The sequence below is a fragment of the Lagopus muta genome, chromosome Z (assembly GCF_023343835.1).
Source record: "Lagopus muta isolate bLagMut1 chromosome Z, bLagMut1 primary, whole genome shotgun sequence".
NCBI lineage: Eukaryota > Metazoa > Chordata > Aves > Galliformes > Phasianidae > Lagopus > Lagopus muta.
In genome coordinates this window covers 64,159,589-64,172,401 of record NC_064472.1, presented here as the reverse complement: position 1 = coordinate 64,172,401, position 12,813 = coordinate 64,159,589, and positions in this window count along the sequence as shown.

The window sequence follows — 12,813 nt, the reverse complement described above, 5'->3', positions numbered from 1 at the left end:
TTCTTTTATTTTTTTTTAGCCCAGTATTCTATTACTTCCTCATTACCTACTAAGCGTTTAATTTAAGTCCTCTTTCTCCTTCATCTGAAAAACGAAAGTTCAAGCTATCTTGCTACTTGTGGCTTTATAAAAATATACACCCAGCATTTTAAAAAGGGCTACGATTCCTTATGAATCTTTTTATAATAGCTGCATGTAGAAGTAACAAGAGGCCTCTGCTAAATATAAGAATTTACTGCAGTTTGTGATGTGTGTTTTCATAGACACATGTTTTCGAAAAGTGTCAGTCCCAAGAAACCTAAGTAAAACTATATGGAAAGGAGAGATGCCTAAGCCATATTTCAAACACAGAGAATAAACAGATAGAAGATTGTTACCGTTTGGCTAAGGACAACATCAATCCATTCACCTCCTTCTGTAGGAAAGTTTTCTGTGCTTCAATACACTCTGGCATTCACAGATGCCAACAGACACAAACAGCTCTGTTTGTATCTAACTACTTCACAGCACTGTGTTCTTATGGAGCACTTTTCCATGTTCAGACAGCAGTTCTTTTTGTCTAAATGAATGAAAGGACATTTGAGAAATGACTGTTAATCTCCTGTGCAATAACATAGGGAAAGTAAAGGAAAACATATAGATTGGACTTGATGATTTTCGTGTGTAACTTCCAATTCAGGATAGTCAGGGATTCTGGGAATCTACAGTGAGTAAACTTGGTTATGTAGCCTTTTTTTTTTTTTTTTTCTCTTTTTTTTTTTCCCTTTAAAAAGGGTGAAGACACGGGGGGCTTAGGGAAATACAAATTGGAGGAAAATACCAGGAATGTTAAAAAATCTAAACATAAGCTGAGATGTATGCTGCCTTGTATGTTTTGTAACACACAGCTCTAGATTAAACTCATATTGTCCTTAACCACTTTCATCCACTTTTCTCATCCCTTTTGGGAGAGCAGAATTCACTCTAGATGTCTGACTGAGAAAGATGTGACATAGCAGTGAGTGGCAGATCAGAAGGCAATTCATGGGGAGGAGGGCAGTCAGGAAGCAGGCACTTCAGGTATGTTGGAGCTTGGACTACATTTGAAGAAGTTTTTTATCCAAATGTCCATCATCTCACTAAGGTACTCTTAGAGATTAATTCCACGTTTGGAGAAAGTATTATGACAAAATGTCACCGTGTGATAAAATGAAGATTCTCATGTCTTTGTTTCAATGTGGTTTCCATGGATGGGGTTTCAGATATTACAGACATTGGCAGTGGTTATGAGTGTCAGCAGCAGGAGTACCAGTATTTCTTCGTGCTTAAGATGGAGGTGACTGTAATGATATACATGCCCCAGTTTGTTTGCCTGGGCAACACCTATCCTACTGAAAAGCCTTATGTTTACGTCAGGGATTAACTGCTTTCCAAAGTTTGGTGTAACCTTGCAAATCCAATAATTCTTTTCAAGAATATATGTATGTGTATATATATATTTGTACTGAACTCTCTGAACTCTCTCTTATGAGCAGCTTTGGAACTTCCACATTATGTAACATAGCCTGCCTTGCCTTGAAGTTAGAAATGTATGTTCACGTTGTTTCTGGATGGGCTTTGATGTCCCTTCCAATCCAAGCTGTCCTGGGTTTTTATGAGTCTATGATACTTGATAATCTGTTGACTGTCAAAATTTGCCAGGCTTTGAGATGTACTCACCATTAAATTATTTCCACAGATGATAGTGATACTTGGAAATTCTGGGCATTTTTGAAAACCATAGCTTTTTTAATTCAACTTGAATTTAAAGGAAGTCAAGTCATTGTTTTATGTCATAAGTGATGGGATCTACTCACAGCACATTTTTAATCTGTTAAGTCTTATCCTTACTTGTGCCTCTCTCCCGCGAAGACTTATCCCATCATCTTTCTTTCCTGCTGTATTAGCCTGTGCTCTTTTTTTCCCACTATTTTCATGGTATTCTGCCTCTTGTTATTTTAAAGAGATTCCATTACACTTCCACAGAACTCCCTTTCTCTCCAGCTGCCTAGCTCAAATGCCATTTTCAGTTTGCATATGTCCTCTAGAGCTTCATATTGTCTCTGCAGACCAACATGGAATGAGCCAAATTATGTTGCTTTCATGCTTGTGTCAAGTCCTGTGAGTATGTGAACTGCTTGGATGAACAGAAAATCTGTGTATCGCTTACAAGTAGGAAAAACACATTTATCTTCTCTTTCAAAACAAGAGATTGATGACTTGTCTTAAAGAAAGACCCACGTGACCTATTCTACATATGTGAAATTCTATTTGTATTACCAGTCTTCTAAGTATTAAGTTTTTTTTTCTATTGCACATTTCATATATTGAGTCCTACAGAAAATTCAGAATGAGTATTGGCTGATATTTAAAACTACTGGATCTAAATTCTCCATACCCTGATCTTTCTGTTGTTCATCCACTCTATTCATGTGGAGGAGTACATACTTCCTAAGAAGTAACCTAACATGCTAGCAAGGGCCACAGAAACAGCTATAAGAACTACTTTTTCAGAACCCGAACCTACTGTTACCCTTCCGGAATATTGATTCAGATCCAACGTTCTGCTTACTCAAGGGTTTCTAAGGAATGAAGACTGTGAGACTATACAAGCTCTCAAGATTTGACAATGGTAGAAGTTTTAAAGGGAAGATGAGGAAAGGTTAATCTGAAGGAGATCATAGGGTCAGAAATAAAGCGATGCATCAAAAATAACTCAAGCGCACAGCAAGCATTAGGTCTTCAGAGTCCCATTCCCCAACTTCAACTAGAAAATTAATTTTCTACTTTCAGCAGAGCCAGAAACTAATTTATACAGAAAGACATTGTGAGAAACAAACTGTTTTAATTCCTCTCAAAGTTATCTTGGAACCTGTCACTGCTGTAGTGCATATGAATGAGGAGAATACAAATAAAAACAAAAAAGGCAGAAGTGTTTTTTTTTTTCCCCCTATGGCATTGGTCAAAACAAGTAATTTTATTCAAAAACTTAAAAGAGATTTAAGAATTGTGGTTATTGGATTATCAAAATGAATATAATAGATCTTTTATTACATCCAGGGCTATTTAAAGGTTTGCTTTTATTGGCAGCAGGCCTTTGGGCTTTTGCTTTAGGCTTTTGTCTGGGTATCTGAATGGCACACAGCAGCGTGCAAGGTCATTATTGTTAATAATTTTATATTTGCTCTTAGCTGCTTAACTTACTTACATGTTAATGTGCAGTTATTTTTTTCAAAGAATTCCCAGCCCCAGGTTTATGATGGCACAATTGAAGCCTGCTGAAAATCTCACTGAGCAAAAGTTTGCAAGAGCAACGCCAAATATTTACTCACCTTTTATAAAACTTCATTTGACCACTGCTTATATTGCTAACTCTCCAAAGAACAATGTTCTACTTGAAATTTACTTCGCATTATTCCCTGTTGGACTTTATTAGATGAAATGGTAACAAGAGGTCTGCACTGTGATCCCAGGATATGATGACTTTCAATTAGTGAACTGCTGTGGTAGTTTTCCTTTGGCAGCTTCCCTGAATTCTTTACAGACTATATGTCCCAGCATCTAGGACTCTATATATAGAAATAAATATTTCTGAAGAAAGTGAAAGATATTAGTAAACTATAGGCATACTAGCCAAGTTACCATATTCACAATCACTTAAGTTTCTGCTTCCTCTGCTGAGGAATGGAAGGTATGTGAAGGTCGTGATAACTAATGTGAAGCTGTTTCCAATAGATTACTCTGAATAAACAAGTTTCAGCTGCAGAATACTTCCAGGGAGAATATATATCTACTTGACACAAGATGTGAGATGTCAGAAATACATCAGAGCCAGCAAATTGTGACAAATTGATACTCATAAGCTGAAATGAGTGATGGAATTAGTAACTTTTCTCCATAGATTCACCCTCCAGAAGTCATTAGCTTGACTTTATGAAGTACACACATAAGTAAAAACACTGCCGAACAACAGTAACGCAGAAATGTAAATGTCTGCTCTAAGGATGTGTGTCACCTTATGGCAAAATTAGATGTATGAGAAATAAGTAGGTCAGTGGCAGATTAATAGAACAGGCAGAGAAAACAGCCCTAGATTTCTTTTTCTTACGAATTAAGATATGATAAATCTGCATGGTACTCACATGGAGTGTGAAGGCATATGATAACAGCTGGAAATTACATCCCAACACAAACAGACCTGCATGGCAAAGGAGAAATCTAACCACAAATAATTAAGCCATCCAGTTACCTATTTTCTTTTTTGACTGAAACTTCTTTGAAGCATTTTGATCTTGCCAGGAAAAAAAAAAAAGGAAAGAAATTACAGTTGAAGTGAAACTTTGATGTTTTGACTGGGTCTCCAAAGCTCTGGGCATCTTTCTGATGGCAGCAGCGCTACTTGTTACCTGTTGGTCAGGTATTTGTGGTGAACAGAATTTTGAATGAGGATTAATCAGAATACTAATGTTCTGTGAAGGGAAAAGATTTGGAAGAAAATTGCCCATGAAAGAGAGTACTAAAGTAAATGGGAAGGGAAAGGGAAATGTGGGGCTGGGTCATATGCAGTTACTTTCTACTCCAAGATCTGTGTTTTAATAGAAACAGAAAAGCTTTTTCTTACTAGCAAAAGATGCCTGGAGAATGCAAAAACCTTTTGTTGAATGCAGGTTGGTAAAATCGCTCATGAAAATAATTCTTAATACTTTATATGTAACTGGACAAGTGGTAAAGGAGAGATTTAGGATAAAGCTACAGAAGTAGACGAAGGGAATTTTCTCAAATCTTCTAGTCAAATATCTTGCTTGAATCTTTACCACTGACTTAAATCTTCTATTAGCTGAATCTCTAAATGAGAATAATATTATCAGCTAATATTATTATTAAAGGAGAATAATATGATCAGATTCATTATTATTGTATTACTCTCAAACTGTGCTCTGGGATCATAGAATAATTGAACCACTGAACATCTTGAGTTGGAAGAGACCCACAAGGATCACCAATTCAAACCTCTGGCTCCACATAGCACCACCCAAAGTCAAACCCTATGTCTGAGAGTGGTGTCCAAACACTCCTTGAACACCTACAACTTGGGGCTGTGCCCATTGCTTGGGGAGCTCATTCCATTCTCACGCCCTCTGGTACTGAACCTTTCCTTAATCCTCACCTGACCCTCCTTATCAACTCCATGCCATTCCCATGCATTCTATCACTGTCACTGGAGACAGAACTCAGCACTCCTCTCCACTTTTTCCACGTGGAAGGCTGTAAATGAGATCTCAAAAACACTGCAGATTGTTGTTCTAACACCATGTTAACTGAAGGTTTGAATTCACATTCTCAGTTTCTACTCACTCCTTCACTTTTCATTAGCTCTAGTCTAGCATAAGACAACTGACTTCCTAAGTAAGAATATGCAGGCCTGAAGTTTGTCTTACATTTGATCTGTGCAAAGAGTGTGAAGGCATTTTTACCACTTTAACTGGAAGTTTTCATGCTAATTGCTCCAAGAATGGTCTGGATGAATGCGATTGGCTCTTACATTGAGCCCACTTTGTTAAACTGAAATGTCTTTGAAATGGAAGATATTATAATAACTTGGCACACTAGCACTGATATTTTCACACTGCTGATTGGTGAGAGCTTGTTGCAGAACTACAGAATGGTTTGATCCATCTGGTCCAACTCCTAGTCAAATAGGGACATCTCAAGCAGGATGCCTAGACCAAGTGGCTTTTGAAGATCTCCAAGAGGAGATTTCACAATCTTTCTGAGAAACTCATTCCAGGCCTCTGTCATCTGCACATCACAGTGGTGCTTCCTGATATTCAGACAGAATCTTTTATGTTCCATTTCCTGCCCACTGCCTCTTGTCCTGGTACTGGGCACCACCAAACAGAGTCTGACTCTATCTTCTTTATAACCCCCATTCAGGTGTCTATGGACAATTGTTGAGATACCCTCTCAGCATCCTCCAGGTTGAACGACCCCAGAACTTTCAGCCTCTCCTCACAGGAGAGGTGCTCCAGTTCTTTCGTTCACTCTTCAGTACAGCATGTTGCCCAGAACTGGACAAAGCAGGGGAAGAACATTTTCCCTCAAATGGCCAATGACACTGTGCCTAATGCAGCTGAAAGCCTTCCTTAGCAACAAGGGCAAATTTATCAAAAATCAAGAAGATTTGTGGTCCCAACCCTGGACACAGTTGAAAGGGAAGAGGGTGAAGCAAACACAGGGTTGCACAGTGGCATGCTGTTTCCTTAGTAATTTCACAAAGATCACAGCTACCACTTCAGATTAGTAACAAAGAGTCCTAAAGTTTTTTGTATTCTGATGGCTTGGGTCTCTACAAATTGATAAGGAACAAGGGGCAGAATTTCTTGAATAATATGTATGGTTTTTTTTACAAGAGGATTATGCAAAGTTCCCAAATTGTTTCTAAGAGAACTATTGGAAACTGTAGTATTTATGAAAGTTAATGACAGCCATTTAGTGTTAGGCTCTGTCATGTAGGCAGTGGAGTTAAGGTTGCACATCTTCAAATACAATGTGGTGATTTCTCAGTAGAAATAGTGCTGATGCAGCCTGTACTTAAAAATAAAGAAGCTGCGCTGTGGGGTGATGCTGTGCTTATGTTGCATGCATATGCAGAAGCTATGTGGTATATGGGTTGTCAAAAGGGGCAGAAGATTACATACACGTAGTTTAGAACTCCCTGACAACCAATTCAACATCTGCGCTGAACTTTTAACTCAATGAACTGGGCCTAATGGCCTATGATTTAATTTTACTGCAGATTAAATATTGACAACCTAGAGGTGTTACTGTCTACTGACACCTTGATAAATGTTTACGGCTTGGTATGTAAACTGCTAGATTGGCTGTCTTTCTTAGCATTACTTTGAAAACAGAAAATAAACTCTTACAAAGAAGATTATGGCAAACAGCATATCATTGTGAATGCTGCTACATTTATTCTTGCTATGTGCTAATTAGATGTGGAAACTGTGATAGCTTCTGCAATGCACAAAATTAATTTGTATGCCTTTCAAAGCTTTTGTGGAACAGATATCTTGCTGAGATTAAGCCATTAGCATAAAATACAGAACAAAATATCTTGCTCTATTTGTCATTTCACAGTATTGAAAGCTAATTAGGAACCCTTGCATAGCACTGAAAAAAAAATCTGAAATGTTTTTGGCTGAATTAAAAAGCAAATCCACCCACAAGCATGAACACATGAACACGTGGTATAAATTAGCATTCTGTTAATTGCAGTGGTGTCGTATAGGTAGATAGCTATGTCATTATCAAATGATTGCCAAGGGTCTTATAAGAGCAATGGCAATAAGGGATAAAAAAACACTCCTGGGGTAAATGGTCATGGCTTGAGAGTTGTTTTCAAGACTGCTGGAAGGAGAAGAATTTGGTTTTACCTCAATACTCAGTTTCTGAAATATTTCTGGAGATGTGGAGAGAGGTGTGTGGTTGGTACTTTGAAGAAAATCTCTGATGTAGTTACAGAAGGTGTGGTACATCAATACTCTGTTCAAAGGCAGAGCCCTGGAGTTTATATGGCCTCAGATACTACCCGTGTGAGTGGATTGTGCTTCAGGTAAAGTGGAAGTGTCAGGTGTAATAAATAAGTCATGCTGGAAAGCTAGGAGCATTTTGAAATAAAAATTGCACTGTAAAATTTGCCCTGAAAAGCCCAGGAGATACAGAATAATTCACAAGAATTTGCTCCCTCTCTGTGTGTTTTAACAGCTTTGCATTGAGGTCTTTGTTTGCTTTCTTCTTCTCCCCAAAATTGACTGCTGCTGTACTCTGATTTGCAGCTTTAGCTTAGTTCATGGTGCCAAAAGACCCAGAGCATTAAGCATTTGTCTGTGTGCAGTTCCTCATATATACTTATTTATATATCATTTCCATGATACTTTTGCTTTGACAGCCTTACTTAAATGTAATTTAAACATATTCAGGAGAATAAGCCTATTTGTGTATTTTGATATGAATGCTCAGCAACATTCATGCTTGTTTTTAACCATGAATGGAACATACTGTGATGCACACTGTATTTTGCATTATGTGTCTCTTAACTTTCTGAGATTTCAGCTAGCAGTTTTATCTGTCCAAAAGTTAGCTGTGTAACCTTCTGTCTGACAGCAAGTGATGAGCACGTATCTGTAACTCCTTGGGATGTAATGGCACTCTGGATTTCAACAAGATCCTTCCCATATTTTAGAGCCAATTCTTTTTAATTTCCCATGTCTTATTTGTCAAGAGCATCTGCATTCTTGCAAACAGTTGACATTAATGGCAGAAGTTAAAGGCAATTATTCATAATGCTCCCAAGTAGAAGTATTTTGCCTTTTTGTGTCTGTGTTTGCAGTGGATATTAGTGGCTGAGGGCCCAAAGTGGTAACTTTCTGTAATGGGGTGGTTGAGCTCTGTGGTGAGGTCTATTAGTCCTGGGATGGCTGAAAGCAGCAGCTCCCACAACAGGCTTGATAACAGAAAAATACCCTAATATTAATCACTGCACACTGTCCTGGCTCCTCCGGGGGGCAGTTCTGTAACAGTGGTAATGTCAGGCTTGAACTTTATACATTTGCTGCAACACACAGAATGTTGCTGGAAGGTGTAGTCTGCACATTGAGACAACTTCAGTGGATGGCTGCAGTCTGGCCAGCTAAGGGCTTTGTTGTTTGAGGGCTCTGTATCTTTACATGAACATCTGGTTGAATGTGCATGTAGCAGCTTTCTCCCAAATAAAGGCCTTGTAAAATGAAAGTTGATAAAACTAAGGTTTGCCTTGATTTGATATATTCCATCATAGCATTTTTCTTATAATCACTGCCTGCTGACATGAAGTCTGTGGGAGTAAAGTCTGGCAAGGAGCAGACATGCAGCAGAGCACAAGGGGACTGGATTTGGCTTTAAATGCAGCATGTGCATGCACTGCTGAGTGCCACTTCCACTAATGCCTCCTTTTCCCTGTTTGAAAACCAAGAATACTCTTCTGATCTTGAGAACCTGGGGATTTCTAGAGAAAAGTGCTATAGTTGAGATATATAGTTACCCTAGCACAAGTGATGTTAAATGCCAGCTTGCTTCAGAAATATAGCCAGAAAATGCATAGATCCCTCAGCTATGTTACTCTATTACATTTTTAATACTGTGTAGGTGGGGAAGGGGAGGATAATGGGAAACAAATAAGGAATAATAACATTTTGGGTTTGAAAGAACTAACTAATATTAGCATTATTTAATGCATATAATCATGGGATATGAAGCTGACCCTCCACTGCTTGTTAATCTGTGCATAATGAGCAGTAGGAGCAGAAAATACCAGGTGTAATTTCCATGTGAAATACTGACGTGGATATAAAAAGAAACATTTAATCTATGAGATTTTCCCTTTGGTGTTGTGTTAAGAAGAGGACAACATGAAAAAGCTAAAATGTCTTTAAGAAGAAAAGCTTAGAAAAAAAGAAATTCAGAAGATTCACAGCTGATAAGTAATGAAAAGCATAGAGTTACAAGTACAGGCTGCTCTTTGCCTTTCTTGTTTGATAGGAAAATGCATAATCTATGCTTCTATTTCTATCTTACTTATCTGTTTATTTATTACTGTCATTTGGCGTAATGAAAAATATTATTTCTTGATCTTCAGTGGTGTATTCCAGCAACAAAAACATGCATAGCCAAAGCTTTTAGATCAGCCCCACTTGAGTCTGACTTTTTATTGTTATTGGACTTTTGAATTTAGGGTGTAATTTCTAATCTCATTTTTCAGAATTGTCATTGAAAACAGCTTTTGCTGAACTAGTTTCCTGACAAGAGAGGTGGTAAGGGAATTACTACTAGGTGGTACTTTAAGCCACAAAATACAGTTTACTGATAAGTCATCTTCATATTTATGTTTTACAAACAGTAACCTTTTTCAGCTGGCAACTTAACTGCATTTCTAATCAGTGATCATTTCAAAATATTTGGCACAAAAAGAGGAAAGACATAAGTGCACTAAGGAATGGGTCTGATGGGGTTGCACAGATTACCACTTAAAACTATTGTTTTTATGGCATGACAAATGTCTTGCACCTATGACAACAACAACAAATTAACATGTTGCTCATCATTTCTGAACAAAGTAAATAACCTGAGTTAAGTGACAGTGATAGATGGATATGCTCAGGACTTTCACAGAATTTCAATAACTCTGTCATTCTTCTCTTTCTAAAAGGGTCCATAGATGCACAGTGTTACTGCACACTGGAATCAGAAGCATAAACAGTAAATAAATTCATGCTTTTTTGTTCAGATAACTCATTCTTTTTGTTCCCTGATGTCAACGTGCCAGTATCACACACTCTCTTTCCATGATTTCTATATCACCCACCATGTTTCCACACCTGGGAAGGGGCAGCCCCAGGTACACATACAAACTGAAGAGAAGCTGAGAGCAGCCCCGTAGAAAGGAACCTGGGGGTGGTGGGTGGAGGTGATAACATGAGGAATGGCATGGAGTTGTATCATGGAGCTGTTATGGACCTGTGTCAGAGGAAGGTCAGAATGGGTGTTAGGAAAAGGTTTTTCACCAGATGGTGATTGGGCTTGGAGCAAGCTCCCCAGGTTGCCAGTGGTCATGTCACCAAGCTGCCAGACTGTTCTCTTAGCCATGCGGTTTGAATTTGAGGTGCTTCTGTATGGAGGTGGGCATTGAAAACAACAATCCTTGTGGATCTCTTCCAGCTTGGGTTATTTTATGATTCTGTGTTTCTTTGGATGCATGGTAAAAGCCGCATGATGATTACAATACTGTGGTTTCTGAAGAAGAGCTTTTCTTTTAGTGACTCAGGCCAGACAGATGTTTCATTCATTGACAAAAAATGATGCTCTCTCACCCAAAGTAGGCACAGAGTAGGATTTTTCTATAAAATAGTAAAAATTTCTGTATTTTTATTTCTATAAAATAGTAAAAATAGATTAAAAAAATAAATTCTGCAGAACTTAGGATTCAGGGTGATTAAAGATCCATATGCTTTGAGATAATTTTACATTTTAGTTCTGGAGTTAACATAATGTACAATAGCATGCAGGGGTTTTCCCTGTATCCCTTAGATTCCCTTTGGCATGGGAACCAGGCAACATCTAGATTTGTATCAGCTTCATCCAGACTTCTATCTCCATGCAAAAGAAGCATAGGCACAAATCCTAGACTGGCATCTTAGTGTGCTAAGCCATTAGCTAGATTTAGAAGCAGCTTGTAAATATAGGTTTATGGTCTTATCAGGATTGCATGTTCTTTCTCTTTCCAGTAGGTCCAGTTTTGAGACGAGGTCCTTAATTTCTATGATTTACTAATACCTTATTCTCAGCAGATTAATATGATGTTTTCACAGTGCTGTCCTTTTGTGGAAGATGAGTATCTTATGCCTGTACTGAAGCTGCTCCAGAGTTTAGAGAATCAAAAAGGCAATAATGTCACTTTGTCAGATTTTCCCAGGTGATTATGTTCAGCTCATCTGCTCAGAAGATTTGTCAGCTGCTATTCACTTTTTTTTCATCCTACCCTGAATAATTTTCCACAGGCACAGAAAGCAAAGGAGGATCAGAAACTAAAGGTACTTGATCCAATTGTTAGAATATTTCAGTAGGTGAGGTCTCCTGAGAAGCAGTGTATATGGTCTTCAGCAGACCCTTCTGGAGTCCTACATCTTTTGGACCATGGCTAGCTTAGTGTAACAGTAGAGCAGTAGGCCTTATGGCCTATAGTCTACTAACTCCTCATCAGCTCATTCCATCCAATTTTCAGTGGGGTTAGAACTAGAAAGACTGAGGTCTTTGTGTTTGATTTATGTCCATAGATTCTAGGTCTCCTAATAGGCTTTATTCGACTGGTTTCTTTTATGATAAACATTGGTTTAATTCTCTGGCCTTTTGGGTCTTTAAGATGTGTAACAGATAAAGTAGGTGCTCCATTTCCAGATCAGTTGACTTGCAGAACAAAGTGAAATGCCAGGTGCTGCACACTGGAATATCTGTAGGTTTGTCATTCCTTCTTTTCTAACATTTTTTGTCCTGCAATAAAATAGCGAGGTAGGTAAGAAGTTTAACACTTCTTTTTCTTGGTAAGCAGAACTATCAAGTTTCTGAAGGTAAAACTACATCAAAACACTCAAAAAAATCTACTCATTCACAAACAGGAATCCTAAACGAAAGCAACAACTGGACAGTGCACTGAGACATCAAACAGTTTGTTCTCTTGCCTTTAGTAAGGAAGACTTCTCACTTACCTCCAGCACCAGCAATACCGCAGATTCTCTGGGCAGTTGCACCTTGTTTTCCTTAATTTCTTTCCTACACCTTCCTTATTCCAACTTTAATTCCTTATTTTTTTTACCAGTAAGCTGTACACATCAAGGAAATATATTATTTTCTCATAATAAGTTGTCTTTTGCATATTGGAAGTCTGTTATATCTCTAGCTCTTTTCTCTCTAGACAAAAAAATTACTATCTCTTCAGCTATTCACTGGAAGTTATATTTTGGAAAACAGTGCTTATTCTGCATTTCCTTCAGTTGGTTCACTGCCCCCATTTGAAAGGATGCTGACCTGGACTTCACTAATATTGAGTTTTAAACACCTCACAAGATCGCACCCCATCCCTGTTAGGTAATATATACCAGTAACTTGAAGATCCTGACTTGTTGAATACATCATATTTTATTCTGCTACATACAATTATAAGAAAAAAAAAAAAAAAAAGTAGAGTGATTCAAACTAGAAAGG